Raw genomic sequence first — 2,632 nt, forward strand, 5'->3', positions numbered from 1 at the left:
TAGTCAGATTAGCAATTTTTACATTGACATCTTTATCATCTTTAATAAGATATATTCCTCCTTTTGCATTAGGTGCTATTTTAGATTTTTCATTTTTATCTGTTGTATCCCAAGCTTGTGCATTTTCTGCTAAAAGATCAAAATAATCCCAGGCTTCATTTGGTTCCTTACTCATGAATTCACCATTACACATCATTTCTACAAATTGTCTCATATTGGAGGACAAACCATCATAAAAGAAACTAATGACCCTCCACATTTCATATCCATGATGTGGGCAAGCAAGCAAAAGGTCCTTAAATCTTTCCCAACACTGAAAAAATGTTTCTCCATCTTTTTGTGTGAAGTTCATGATATTTCTTCTAAGTGTGTTTGTTTTATGTGTTGGGAAGAATTTCTTTAAAAATTCTCTTGTCATTTCTTGCCAGGTAACTATGGTCCTAGGCCTTAAGGAGTGTAACCATGACTTAGCTTTTTCTTTTAAAGAAAAAGGAAATAACTTAAGTTTAACTACCTCTTCAGTGACATCATTGAAATGAAGTGTTGAACACACTTCATCAAATTCTTTTAGATGCAAGTAGGGACTTTCAGAATCAAGTCCGTGAAACTTTGGGAGTAATTGGATTATTCCTGGTTTCATGTCAAAAGCTCCCGCAGCAGTAGGAATAACCATACAGGATGAGGTACTGGTCCTAGTGGGTTGTAGATAATCACAAAGCGTTCTAATAGGTAAGTCATCTTGAAATTCATTGTCTCCCTGATTACTACCATTATCTTCCATTTGATTATTTGAATTTTGAACAATTAAATTTTTATCTCTTGATTCAACTCAAAATAATCTATTCGTTTTATCTCTCTCCCACAACAGCATATACTGAAATTTATATATATATATATATATTTATATTTTGTTTTATTTTTTTATTTTTATTCTTATTTTATTTTATTTTATTTTTTGGGTTGGTACAAGTACCACCTAAAGAGATCTAAACAAACACTCTAACAAAAATCTAATTAAAATTAAACATGCATTAAAACATCACCCAACAATTTCTAATGTTTTTCTAAAAATTCTAGACAGCTCCTAACTGGTTTGAAGAGGACACCTAAGCCTCCAATCCGGTCTAGTAACCTTAGTCGACCAGGTAAGCTCCCAGGTAAGTGGAGGGGTCATGATGCGTGTAGCAAAGGTCCCACTTAAAACCCACTTTTCTCGAACAGAAACTGTCTCCCTTTAATCACTTAGAGGGACAAAGCTTACCTAGACATCGACCTGGGCCATAGAGCGAAATTGGTGCAACTTTCAGTGGTCTTCGTCCTATTGAGCTCGAATATCCTTAGGGGCCAACTTCTAGTTGATTTTAATTAGGCTTAGGATATTTATGCACTTGGATGATTTTTGGGCTAAAGACGAGTGATGAAATCCCGACCTTATCTTTTTAATGGGTTCAGCCCTTAGATTATTTTATGCAAATGCTTTATACTATATGCAACAATCAAGAAGATTTTTAACATTTTATGTCATGACATTAAATTGCATTTGAATAGTTGATCAAGCAAACTAGCTAAATTTTTATTTATTTATTTATTTATTTATTTTTTTATTAATTTAATTAATAATTTTTTAAAATTTTTTTAAACAAGAGTAAAATTCTAATCTAGGAAAAATAGTACTAGTATGAGCAAAACAGGAAAATTAATTTAAATACTCATGGCCGGAGTTCGTTCACTCCGGAAATCCAAAAATGTGATCTTGATTTTTCTCGTTACTGGTCCTGCTTTGTATCGTCCTTGAATCTGAAAAGATTTGAAATTTCGGCCGTGTTAAAAATAAAGAAAAATTGAAGAAACAGAAAGCAAAAATTGAAATTTGCAGCCTTGTTCTCGTTCGCACGTTGCAAATCTCCGGCAACGGCGCCAAAAACTTGCTACGATTTTAATCTTGCTCTTTTTAAAAGAGAAATTGAATGTAGGATACCCCAAGTATAGGGTGTAGCAAAGTAATATTCTCGGTGAGTCCGAGTTCGAATCCACAGGGATTTGACAGTGAACAACAACTAAAGGCTAAATAATATTCAGATTAAAAAAAATATATATAACTAAGGCATCAGGATTCAGCCTAGCACTTCATCATTCTTTTCTTAAAATCATATATTAATCATAATAAAATAGATTTAGTTTTATGGGCAGCATTACAGTAATTCTATTTTAAACTACAGGGATTTCTAAGCATCTGTTATACCCGGAGGAAATGACAAATCAAAGAAAATATATAAGTTTGAAATAATTTCTATCAATCTACTGCACCATAAATCAAATCAAAAATATTAAAATTCCATTGATGATTAAAGGAAATACATGAGAAAATGCTAGGCTTTTCCCTAGCCTTAGCTAAAAGAGATTTAGTTATCCATATGAGATGGAAACATTTTTATAAGAAGGATTAGTAAAGAATAACTTAAAATAAACATAAATCCCTTTTCTTTTTTTCTTTGGTTCAGAAAACAGGGTGCTCTGTTTTCTTCTCCCAGCTGCTTTCTCCCTTCCTCCGTGCCAACTCCCAGGGGAATGTAGTCGGTTGGAGAGAAAAAAATGAAAGGCCTCCTCTCTTCCGTCTGCCTCCACCGTGGTC

General features: G+C 33.2%; 1 non-coding gene across 1 annotated transcript; it reads left to right on the plus strand.

The window, feature by feature from the left end:
• The first annotated feature begins 263 nt into the window (after positions 1 to 263).
• Positions 264 to 370, plus strand: LOC149753299 (small nucleolar RNA R71). Its single transcript, XR_016395809.1, has one exon. It is a non-coding gene; the product is annotated as a small nucleolar RNA R71 (small nucleolar RNA).
• The last annotated feature ends 2,262 nt before the right edge of the window (positions 371 to 2,632 follow it).

This window comes from Phoenix dactylifera, chromosome 6 (genome assembly GCF_051530095.1).
Source record: "Phoenix dactylifera cultivar Ajwa chromosome 6, Ajwa_hap1_PhDact_Kaust_v1.1, whole genome shotgun sequence".
Taxonomy (NCBI): domain Eukaryota; kingdom Viridiplantae; phylum Streptophyta; class Magnoliopsida; order Arecales; family Arecaceae; genus Phoenix; species Phoenix dactylifera.